Source organism: Lepidochelys kempii, chromosome 2, assembly GCF_965140285.1.
Source record: "Lepidochelys kempii isolate rLepKem1 chromosome 2, rLepKem1.hap1, whole genome shotgun sequence".
In the NCBI taxonomy this organism is placed as follows: domain Eukaryota; kingdom Metazoa; phylum Chordata; order Testudines; family Cheloniidae; genus Lepidochelys; species Lepidochelys kempii.
The window spans coordinates 88567037-88579173 of record NC_136381.1 but is presented as its reverse complement, the minus strand read 5'-3'; positions in this window follow the sequence as shown (position 1 = coordinate 88579173).

Genomic DNA, 12137 nt, shown 5'->3' with positions numbered 1-12137 from the left:
AAGAGGTTTTTATGGCCAAGAGTATGTATGAGCTATCGCTGAGTATATAAGAGTTGCCTGTGCCTATACAGACATTGTATTATTTTGTAAAGCATGTGATTATGAAAGACTATATAAAACAGAATTGTACTGTATGTAATAAAACTGGTGTCCACAACCATTTGCAGGCACCCCTGCAGTAAATCCCCATAAAGGTGTCTTATATATGTTTGGGTGGCTAAATTCTAGAATAGAGAGCTTGCTTAGTGACAGTCTTAAACTGTTACCATTCCACTGGAGGTTATCTGCAGCCAAAGCAGTTTGTGCTTTGCTTTTGGCTCGGTTGTGTTGTTGCTTTTGCTCAGATCTAAAAAAAGGGCCTGAAGAGTCTCTATAAAGGGGACAGCACTTTGGAGAAGGCCTGATTTAAAGGTCTGAGGAAATCATGGAAAGTCCATGGGTGAATTTCTCTCTTCTGCTAATAGGGCCACCAGGTCCAATACTTACTGAAGTGAATGGGAGTATTTTAAATTATTTCAATGGGCATTAGATCAGACCCTTAATATGAGGTAGATAATTAATATATTTTACTTGAGAACGTTAGCTTCTTTTTCTGCTTACAATTTCCTCAGTTGGGGTCACCATTGGAGGCTCAGCTATAGAAAAATGGACTGCTTTTTCCTCTGCAGGCACTTCTTCTAAGTCATCTTAGGAGGCATTTTTGAGCAGTGTGACAAAGTTTGCACTTGCTGCTGCCTGTCTGTGCATGTCCTACACAAAAAGAGAAGACTGGTCTCTAGAGACATCAGGCCAGCTAATTTTGCGAGCATCACAATTCACACAACGTATTTTAAAAAAACAAAAACATGTTTTTAGATTTAACCCAGCCCTTCTATTCTAGCACATAAAATCAGCATTCAGTGATTACTAATCACACCAGATAGCCATGTGTCAGCAGGAGCAACATGAAGTGACTCTGCTTGACCTCTATTTAACAGAACAGTTTATAGCACTACTTTACTGCAGTAGTCTTTGTAACATATCATTACATATATCAATCTTTTCTAAGAGGCAGCTGTATTGTTGCTTTCTTGTTAACATAATTACTTACCAGTTGGATGACTTGAGAGATACATGTACACAATGTACCTGTTCTCTTCTTCTAACATTTTAGTGTTATGTAGATAGCATTGTTCTCTCTCAACTTAAGTAATGTTAATTATCATGAAAACTGCTGCTAGTGATGGATCTGCCCATCACTCAGATCTCAAAGGGTTTCCTTTGCTCTGTATACGTTGCCACCACCAGTCAGCTTTTCATTATTTTTTAAGCACAGACTGGAGCTCCATGATACCTCTCCACCTCCACTTTCTCTGTTTTTAATTAACTCTCCCATGACAGAAATGGAGCTGCTCTACACTAATTGAGGAATGCTATATGTTGACCTGGTTATTGCACTATTTACTGTATGAATATATTGGTTTAGTGTAATAGGGTGATGTTAGGTAAAACAAGCATGAAGGAAAAAGAATGGCTCGAGATAAGCCACTTCTCTGCAAACACTTACGTTTGTTAAGAGAAACCCAGGACAGGAAAAGGACTTGCTGGGGTCTCTGAAGAAGTTAGGCCTGTCTAGGTTACCATTAGGGGCTGGTAAGCCTTTAGAATCATAGAATATCATGGAAGGGACCTCCAAAAGTCATCCAATCCAACCCCCTGCTCAAAACAGGACCAATCCCCAATTTTTGCCCCAGATCCCTAAATGGCCCCCTTAAGGATTGAACTCACAACCCTGGCTTTAGCAGGCCAATGCTCAAACCACTCAGCTATCCCTCCACCAGCCAAACATATCTGGACTATTGTTTTAAAATCCCTTTCCTTGTAATGCTTAGTTTCTACTGTGAAAATAAACAATACTTTGGTTTCAGAAGGCTCTTTTGTCACTGTATTCAGTACTGTCACAGACTCCTGAAAAGAAGAGCTGCAGCTGCCAGCGTACAGAATAGTACTATAGCCCAGGGCCCACTCTAAGAATGTGAGACTTGCAGAATTCCACCCCAGGAGAGGTAAAGACATGAGGCCTGATGGGTGCACTCAGAAAGGGAACAGAGGTGCAGCTTGCCTTGTAATAACGTCATCTGTCACAGAAGGGTAAAATTGGACTACCGGTAGTTATCTCTTCTATTTACAGGCAGCAGAAAATCAACTGGGTGACAAAATGAGATTTGTTTACAAAACTATTCAAACAAAATAAGGAAGGAGCAGAAAGCATATATAAATGAAACAAAGCAACAGACAGATATTACAATAAAGGCCTACTTTTCATTTACACCAAGACCTGTTTAAATTGCTCTGGCAGTGCAAAGGGCTTAATGTGGGTGTCTATTACATAAATAAACAAGAAATACAATATCGGTAATCCCTTACTGAGCACCTGCTTAGCTGAATACATTTGGCAGATTTTTGTGGTGTGTGCCTAGCTCTAGTATTAGGGCCTAATCCCAGTATTAGGGCCTAATCCCGATTCCCCTGCTGTGCATGCAATGCCCACTTTAAGGCTTTACATTGCCAGAGTGGTGTAAATGGCCCTTAGTGTGAATAAGAGTAAGATCCTAATACTAGAGCTAGGTGCATACAACTCAAATCTGTCTATGTGTAGTTGGTTAGGTAGATGCCCCGTAAGGATTATGGATATCATAGATCAGAGGTTTTATTATATCAAACCATTTTTTTACTTGAAACTTGCTAATAATGCACAAAGCAAATCTGTGAAATTATGTGTTCCTATCAGGTTCACTCTTATTCTTTTCCCCCAGGCCCTCCATTTGTTTTGTTTTAGGTTATAAACGCTTTGGGGCTGGGACTTTCTTACTATATGCTTGTACAGCACCTAGCATAATGGGGCTCTGATCCTGACTGGGGCCTTTAGGTGGCACTGTAATTCAAATACACAATCATAAAAATGTAACCATGAATTTGTTTTCTGTGTTGGAGCTCTTTGTGTGCTTGGCTTATGCAGACACTTGAGGATTTCAGTTTTACTCACAAAAGTGAAAATGGAAAGTGAATTTTACACCTGACCATTCACACCAGATATTGTTTGATACCACAGGGTTGCAAGGTTCCCTAATCCCTTAGCTGGAGCCATTGCACAAAAGTTTAGAGTTATGTTGTATTATATATAATAATGAGACAAAACTAAATGTAAACTCTGCCCCCGGCCAGTACATCTTTTAGTAATAGAAACCAAAGTTACTACCATCTCCTATTTCAAGTCTTTATTAAGGATCCACTTCTGCCATAACACAAGAAATCAACCAGCCAGTGTGTTCTGCCATAACACAAGAAATCAACCAGCGAGGCTGAGAGTTAGTTGGAGAACATTAATATTTACAAAAAAAGTAAGTGGATGTGTATGTATAGAGAGATAGATTAGATTGATAAACAATCTAACACCTACCTTCTATATGTTGCTGTTCTTCATGGATTGTAAACTCTTCATGGCACGGGTCAATTGTATTGTCTAGCACAAAAGTCTACCAATCCCAATAAAGACCTCTGAGTGCTAACATAATATAAAATTTAAAAAATAATAATAATAATGTGTGTGTAGCCTAGAAAGGAAAGTTTAACATTTTCTAAAATTCTCTAATCCAGTTTTTGTTCAATCTTTTCCTAAACTGCTCCCTGTTCCTGAGAGATTCAAAGGCCCAGTGACTTTAGGCCTTCCCCTGGATTAAAGGAGTTATACTGATATCTTGACTTCACGGGAGCAGGGGGTGTTTTATTACTTGTTTGTACAAGGCCAACCACATAAAGGCCCCGCTCTTTGATTAGGACTTCCTGGGAGCTACAATAATGCAAACAAACAACAGTTATTCAGTAAGAGAACAAAAGCCATATGACCAGTCAAAACCAACCAATAGTTCAGTTTTCAGATATCTGAATGCTCAATCCCTAGTGGCCACGATCAAGCCTTCGTGTTAACAAAATAAAAAAATTGTTGTGTAATTTCAAATAAATAATATTCACTGGGAAATAGAGTGACAACACAAAATACATTCCATGCAGCGTATTCAACAGACATTAAACAGATAATTGGTCTACTAGCCTGTGCTGAATCTGAACTGGTCATCTAGTGACTCTGTTACCCTGCAAAATAATGTTTTGGGTTTTTTTAAATGCTGTGTAAGTGTGCAATGCAAAAAATAAAAAAAATCTATACCACAACAGATGCATTTAAGCCTTCAGTTCTACAACAAATAGTAAGCAGCATTTGAGGAAGTGCACAACACCAAAAATTGACTAGTACAAAAATATTTTTTGGTGGTTTTGGCTACATTTAAATGGAGAGACTGAATACAATTTAAGAATCACTGTGACAGTCACAGACTGGACTAAATCTGGCATGTCAAAAAGAAAAATGGTGCGCTTTTTGTATTCATGAATGCTAAGGAGCTGAATGCTCACATACAGAGAAAGAGTTAATTTACTAGATACTCAAATGAGGAGAAAGATTAATGCTTGTTACTTACTGAAGGCAGACACTTTTCACAGAGTCTGGCAGTTGAAGCTTCACAATGAGGATGTGAAGATATGGATATTGAATGCACTGTTTGGAAAGTTTTGTTTTTGGATATTATAATCTGGTAATCAGCACCTGAAATATTTCACAGATCTATGGAACATATGTTTAAAAGCCTGACAGCAGAGGAGTATAAGTAGACTTTGTTATTAGTTTGGATAATCAACAGGGATAAGTGTCAGTTCCCAGTGAACAAAATATTCTCAGGACATCATAATAAATTATCCATTACTGATGTGCAGTTGGACTGAAGAAAGTTACTGGTGCAGAAAATATATGTCCAAGGTTAACAAATAAAAGATTTAGAACAAGCATTCAATACGATTAACTCCCTGGTTAAATTTGTGCTATATTTTACAGCAAACATAGCAGAATCTCCCTCATTGTTTTGTTCCAGCTATCACATCCTCATCTCACCCTAAAATCTTTTCAATCAGTTCCTCTCTGACCAACATTTGGGAAGGAGCTCCCCACAGACTACACCCTGGATTTTTTTCATTCCTGCTTCAGCTCCTTCTAGGATGCAGTTGTACTTCAGGAAGCTTTTGTCTCTCCCTCTTCAATAGTTCCAATTAATCTGTTTGCAGTTGCTGCTAAGCCTTTGGTCTCAGGCTTTAGTGGCTTCTTCCTTTAAAGCCTTAGTTTTGTGTGTATGTGTGTGGGGGGGGGGGGAGGGGGGGGTATTTTTCCTCCTGCTGAGTTAAGTCTGGGTTTAGCCGCAGCTGATCCCTAGTTTGTCTGTGAAAGTCCAGAACAATTGCTTCTTCCAAGTATTCTGACTGTGACAGCTTAGGAAAGTGGCTTAGTCCTCAATGCACCTGTTGTTCTGTCAGGGCTGAGGAAACTTGCTTATGTAATTCTGCTTCTTTAATGGTATCCTCGCAGGCAGTTCCCACTCCCACACCTCCCCTCAGAGTTTAGGGTTATGTACTACAATGGTGTGTTACTGCCAAGGCCTGAATTATTCCCACCCTTGAGATGATTGTCTCAGAGTGACTTCTGGAGATTTCACATTTGTGATTTGTGCAGCTGGCATTTCAGGGGAGCTCTTGCTTCTTGGTCATTCTAGAGCTGACTGGGAAGATTCTAGAAGGAGCTGAGGTGGTTAGATTGGAACATGGGAACTCGTGCCAAGTTGTAAGTGCCTCTCAGTACCAAAAATCTAAAACCTTGGGGAGTTCCAATCTGTTTTACACTAGGAAGTAGAAACCCAACAGTGGGAATCCTGTATGACATCATCTTCAAAGAAGCAGCATTACAGGTAAGTAACTTTGCCTTCCATATGCTGCGGAGAGGACAAATTCATTGTTTAGGAGGTGCTCAAGTGCTAAGGTGATAGGGGCCATCTGAGTACAGAGACATCTAATTCACAGGAAGTTAGCATCAGTGATAGATGAACCGTGGTCCACACTATTCCAGCAAGGAATTTAAGCCCCTTGCACCTATTTGTGAATTCAAACGTGGTAGCTTTGTCTCCATGAGGAAAGGGCACAAGTTTTGCTTGGCTATTAGCTTTTCATGCAGTTTTCATTAGACAGCAGTTTGTGTTCTACAGAAATACGAATGGCCCAGACATTATATGCAGTCTTTCCTGCACATGTAATGAGTGGCCCAACAACGGAGTCATTCATAAAAAGACAGTTAAAGTTCAACAGAAATATTTTGACAAAGCAACAAAACTTGGTACTATATCAGGAGTAGGATCCACTGAAAAAAATGTCAGACTTAGCACCAAATGGTTACAGTTCTGTAACAAGAACTGGAGATTAGTCCAAGATGTACATTTTGGACCCTAAACTAGACTTTTCCAAAGTTTGAAGCTATTCAGATCTGAGCTTGGTTTGAACCAACCATTTGCATCATTCAGTACTCAAAAAGGATACATTTTTTAAAGGAATAGGATACATCTGACAACTAATCAGAGCTCCATGTTTCAGCTGTTAGGGTTTATTTAAGATATTTGTTGAAGTAGGATAGTGTCCCCCACTGACAACAAGGAGGGGGGAGTAACAGGAGCAATATATTTAGAGGGTAATATATCCCAGGTTGTTTTCTTAACTTTATATCAACTATTTTGACTCTACATTCTTGCTCCTGTCACTTCTTGAGGGAGGAAAGATGATCTTTTGGTTAAAGCTCTGCACTGGGACTGAAATGATCTGGGTTTAGTTTCCAGCTCTGCAACAGACTTTGTGTGAGCTTGGGAAATACACATAAATCTGTGCCTCGGTTTCCTCCTCTGTAAAATTGGGTGTTATGAGCATACATTCATAACTCACTGGGAGGTAGTACCTAGATAAAAATTTTTGATGGGCAACGCTTCTTGTTAAGGTGCACTGTCTCAGATAGGAAGTATGTTCTTTGTCTTTTCTTTGAGCTTTTTGCATTCATTCCTTGTTTGTTGTCTCTGATAGCCCCTTCTTATTCTTCCTCCTCTTACTCTTCCTGCCTCACATTTGCCACTCTCCTTTCTTCCTCCCCCTGCTACTTTAATTTCGTTCCCACCTTGCCCCAAAGCAATTTTAGCAGGGCTCCCCCTGGCAGATATATATTGGTAGTAATTCTAGCCTCAGGCTAGTTACTAGCAGCAAGTTACTCACACGAGATACTAGAAGTGCTACCAGCATCAGACACTTATCCGTGGCTGTGTTTCTTAGGTCAAATGCATCTCTCAGTAACACAGGTGGAGCTCCACTGGAGTCAACGAAGTAACAAAAAGACACGATGCTATCTTACCTCAAAAGAAAAAATAGATCAGGACTGTGTTCCCGTGATTGCAGCTGCTGGATTCCGATCCTCCCATAAAAAGAGAAGAGTGATGTTCTGACTTCTGTCTGCACATTGTGGTAGATGAAGGAGGGTGCAATGGTCTTGATATCTATTCTGCTGCAAAAATCAGATCCATTGTAATACTAACTGAATGGGCAGGATTGGTGACTGCTTGAAGAAGACAGAAGATTGTGCCAGGGTGGAAGTGAGGTTCTGGGCCAGCCTATCAATGGGGACTTCTACTTGGAGTTGAAATCACACACCCATTATGTCTCGAGTAGCAGGCTGATCGCTAGTTCTTTCAAAAAGTTTATTTAATTATAGAAGAGATGATGCTAAGAAGATATAAAGAAACTAAACCAGTATAACTTCTTTAGGCATGATGTATGCCTTGCTAAGCTGCTAACGTGTATGAGTTAACAAAATACTGTAGCAAGAACCACCAGTGGATATAATTTTTTTTTAGATTTTCAAAAGGGTTTAGATAAAATCCTTCACAAGAGGCTGTAAATGAATTCTGATAAACAAAGGGTGAGAGGTAAAATCCAGTAATGCAGGGGTTCTCAACCCCTCCTCCCCCCCAACATGCTATAAAAACTTCACTGCCCACCAGTGCCACAATATCTGGTTTACTGCCTATAAAAGCCAGGGCCAGTGTTAGGAGGTAGCAAGCACGGCAATTGGCTGGGGCCTCATGCCACAGGGGCCCCCACGAAGCTATATTGCTCAGGCTTCGGCTTCGCCCCCAGGTCGCGGGATTCATGGCCCCTGGTTTTCTGCCCTGGGCCCCAGTGAGTCTAATGCTGGCCCCATTTGGCGGTCCCCCTGAAACCTGCTTACGCCCCCGCAAGGGGGCCTTGGATCCCTGGTTGAGAAACACTGCTGTAATGGATTAAAAACAGGCTGATAGGAAATGTGTAGGAATAAGCGAGCATCAAATACTTGAAAGGCTGCCATAAGAAAGATGGAGAAAAGTTGTTCTCTCTTGCCACAGTGGGCAGGACGAGAGACAATGGGTTCAAACTAGTGCATAGCAGATGTAGATTAAATCTCAAGAAAAACTTCCTACCTGTAAGAACAGTAGGACAATGGAACAGACTGCCAAAGGAGGTTGTGGAAGCTCCTTCACTGGACGTTGCCTTGGATGGTTTAGACCCAACAAATCCTCCATCTTGGCAGGGGGTTAGACTAGATGATCCTGGCAGTCCCTTCTAACCCAGTGGTTCCATGATTCTAGGTCTCAGCATGGGAATAGATTAGTAGCAGGATGCCCCCATAGAACTGTAGTAGGGCTTCTGTTCTTCAATGTATTTATTAACAACTTTAGAGGAAGGGGGTCAATAATGAAGCAGCAAATTAGATAATGGTGTAAAACTATTTAGATTGCTCAAGACTGGATTTAGATTGCTCAAGATGATTGTGACAAACTCTACAATGACCCTAATGACATTAGGTAATAGGCAATACTGGAGTAGATGCAATTCATTGTTGACTCATGGAAGATAATGCACTAGAACAGAGTGAATAGTTCATTACAAATAATGTATTCAGTACATTTAGCTTCTTTTTATATGTTTGCAAATTGTCAAAGAGCAGCTTATGATTTTCTATTCAAAACTATTCACCAAATAATTTATCCGAACCATTCTTGTTTTAGAGATTGTTTGTGGCAAACATGCCATATCTGAAATTCAAGCTGTGCTTGGTTTTGATAGACACACAAATCACATGGCATTGCTTCTAATCCCACGTTGGTAAAGTTGCAAGCACGAGAATAGAAATGAGGACTGATTTCCACGCTCTAACCACAAAACCGCACTTCCTTTCCAATCACAGAGTTGCAAACTCAGAGAAATTTTAAAAGATTAAGTCTAGTCAAGTCTGGGAACATGTAAGAGGAGATATGATGGAAGTATAATGAACAATAAAAGATAACAGAATATGAATGAGCCTTTCTGTTCCCTTCCCCTAGTATGCAAGAGGAAACTCAAAGTATTTTACAAAAGGCAACAAAAATATGTTACAAATATAAAAATGAAATACTTATTATCCATCATATAATTAACCTGGCTATTATTGAGACAAATAGTTAATTAAGATGTAAAAAGCATTAAAAATTATGTGAATAAGAATAGCATACAGGAAGAATAAAAAAATGTGGTTCATAGTAGAAATAAAATTCTCGGAAAAAACGGAAACAGAAAACATAGGAACGTTCAAAGAAAGAAAGCTGAATGGTTTGTAAGGTCCAAAATGAAATGTGGGAATACAGTGGTAACAGTAATCTTTCAGCAGTTTTGGCAGGAAGTTATCATTGGTTATGGACACAACTTTTGGCCTCATTTAAAAAGAAAGCATCCTGTGGGTTAGAAGCCAAGAATACTTTGCACAACAAAGTGTAGAAAACGAACATTTGGCATTCTAGTCATCCCAAAGTAGGGTGACCAGATGTCCCGATATTATCGGGACCATCTTGATAGTAGGGGCTTTGTCTTATATAAGCAACCTATTACCCCTCCCCCTCCATCCTGATTTTTCATATCCCTATCTGGTCATCCTATCCCAAAGGCACTGCTTCCAGACACATGCTGGTAATGAAGACCTAGGCTCAGATATTGTCTTTTTACAAAGATCTGGATGGAAAAGGACAGTTTTGGGAGCCATTGCGACCAACTGGCCCTGTATCATAAGTATAGATACAATTTTGTCACAGTAAAATTAGGCAAAATTCACAGAACAGTATAAGTAAAACCAAGTAACATCTGACATTTTGGTGGGTGAGACACAAAGAGTAGCTGGCTGTGGACAAAGTGAAGCAAAGCCTATTTGGGTTATGCATGCCTCCAAAACAAACACCTCTAACAATTGTAAGTCATTCATGACCACAATGCCCCTTGCATTATCGCATGGCTGGGCAGATCTTGCTTTGCAGCCTTAGTAACCAGAGACACTTCAACCTCTTTCTCTGCCCCTCCTCCCCATACATACCCCTTTTAAGTAGGAGCGGGGCAGTGCTTAATTTGTAATGAAAGAGGGGCCAGGGTTCAAGCAATTAGATGCCAGGGCTCAAGGAATTTTTTTACATTCATAACTGATGCAGCAAGCCCAGAGGTGTCAGGCTATAGATTGCCAAGCCTAGAGGTGCCAGGGCTAAATTAAGCACTGGGGAGCGGAGTCGGCAGGGGAGAAGGGGCGAAGAGAGCAAGAAGGTCTGAGTATGTTACGTTGTGACACTGCATCAATACCTGTTGCCATTTGTTGGAGCAACACGCCCTCAAACTGTACAGATACACACATCACAATACGGGCCTTTGCGGCACGATTATTTTGTGCCTCTCTGTTTCCCATTAGTTGGGAAAGTGGCTCTTCAGCTCTTAGGCGGTGAGTAGCACTGTTCCTGGGTATGGAAGCATAATTTGGTCTATGAGGAGGACCACAGTATTACAGTCTGAGTCCAAGAACAAGTTAAGTTTGTCCGGTTTCTCATTTTTAATTCACTATTGCAAATGGATTGATTTTGGACCGATTCTGGTTTTATTACTGTCTTCATGTTCATGATGCATAACATTTTTCTTCACATGAAAGAGTAGTGGTCCAACACTGACCTTTTTTATTCTCTATTTTGAATACTAGTCATTTCTACTTTCACATGAGTTACTACTGGTGCCATAAACAGAGGAGAATAGGGCCATCCAAAGCGCTGATATTAAAATTCAGACGCTTCCTTGTAGTGACAAACTCTGTACAAGAATTGAAAATGCAACAACATGAATAATTTCTTATGACAACAATTGTAGGAACAAAGAATAGTACATACCTGACCTGTTATTACTATCTGTCCGCTGTACATTGTCAATGGTCTTGTACTGCTCCTGCATACCTTGGGAGAGGTGAATTCTCCGTTCTTCCGGCCAAGAATGGCAATCATGATAATCAGCAAACTTCCATATCCTCACACTCTAGAGAAGTGCATCAGTTTTTGAAACTGCTTCTTCTTGTCTTCAAAGGGCAAGAAAAATCTCTAGTATGTATTAAAATTCCAGCTTGTCAGTAATGTTTTTAAGTCTATCATTTGTAACTTAAAACCCCTTTATTGTAGATTCTGTAGGTCAGACCTTTTTAACAACAAAAATAGAGCTTTTAATTTAAAGAAACAGAAATGTATTAAAAAGGTATGATATGTATCCTGCATTCTAGCCTAATATCCGTCTTTCTTGTGTGATTACATCAGGGAAATTAAATTCTCTTCTCAACATTCAGAACTACAAAAAAAAAAAGCATTACTGGCAGCTGTTCTGGTGCAAGGTTTGTGTTACTCTGGTACTCGGTCTCTCTAGCTCAAAAATTGATCAACTCCTTGGTTATCCCTTCATTGCTACTACTGCAATCTCTTCCTCTTCCTGCTCCTCCCTTGCATCCCTGATCTCCATCTTGTTCAACTCCAGCCCATTCAGAACATTGCATCCAAAAAATCATCTTCCCCATGCACCACTTGGACCATGTTACTACCATCTTCAGAATCCTTACACTAGCTCTCCCCATCCTTCCCCTATGAAACTGAAGCTTCACATCCTCCTCACCTTCAAGGTTCTGCATAATTTTGCCCTTCCTACTTCTATACCCACCAAAGGTGAATTAAGCAGGTTTCCTAGATCTGGGCACTGGGCTGGGAAAGTGCCCATCATCAACCAATATATCTGGATCCAGAAGGGCTGGATCTGCCATGGAGACTGGGAGAGTGGCAAGACAGGGAGCCAGGGAAACCCCTGCAGCACTGCTTTCTAATTTTGCTCTCAATCCCTGC